Below are 674 nucleotides of genomic sequence, written 5' to 3'. Positions count from 1 at the left end.
TTTTTTAATTGGAACACAATAAAATACTACCTTCATTGAGTCAGCCACTGCTCTTACTGGGCAGGTTAAATGTAAATGCGGTGAAAATCAGCTCTTTTCTGTGATGCAGCTGCAATCAAGTTTGAACTAAATTTATTTGAGCTTTTAAGATGTGTTCGTTGCTTTGTCCAACTGTCGGACATGTCCCACTGTAAGGCGATGGGTGTAGGTCTTACTCTGTCTGTAACAGTTCGTTCTTATCTTTCACCCTCACTGCTGATGGCACCGTGTAACCTGCTGTTTTCCTTCCGCCAAGCATTGCCTCTGCAGCACGCCTGGCTGATCGATAAGAAGAGGAAATTAACAAAATCATTCACCTACCAAGGAGGGAATAGTGCTTTTAGTCAGAAAATTTCTTTTGAGCTTAGACAAGTTGTTCAGAAAAATAAGTGAATTTAAATTTCATTTTACACACTACTTCTTGGATTTTGCACAATTATCTAATGGTTTTCGGCTGGAGTTTAATTCAGATGCATGGAATCCTGGAGGAAAATGGCAGCTCTTTTTATTCTTTGCGCGCTTGTGTGTGTGTGTGTGTGTGTGTGTGTGTGTGTGTGTGTGTGTGTCTCAAATCAAGTATGATTAAGTATTTAATACAACTTTTAAGATGTTAAGTTTTAACTCTTCAGAAGCCA

The 674-nt window shown here is 39.0% G+C and overlaps 1 pseudogene; it reads right to left on the bottom strand.

The window, feature by feature from the left end:
- The window catches only part of LOC101645515, a 2,037-nt pseudogene extending 2,001 nt beyond the window's left edge, over positions 1–36 (bottom strand).
- Positions 37–674: the final 638 nt, after the last annotated feature.

This window comes from Echinops telfairi, unplaced genomic scaffold (assembly GCF_000313985.2).
Source record: "Echinops telfairi isolate 266 unplaced genomic scaffold, ASM31398v2 ScPeMD7_7469;HRSCAF=8507_1, whole genome shotgun sequence".
NCBI classification, from domain to species: Eukaryota; Metazoa; Chordata; class Mammalia; order Afrosoricida; family Tenrecidae; genus Echinops; species Echinops telfairi.
The sequence above is the reverse complement of the archived record's forward strand: the minus strand, read 5'-3'. Positions and strand labels throughout refer to the sequence as shown.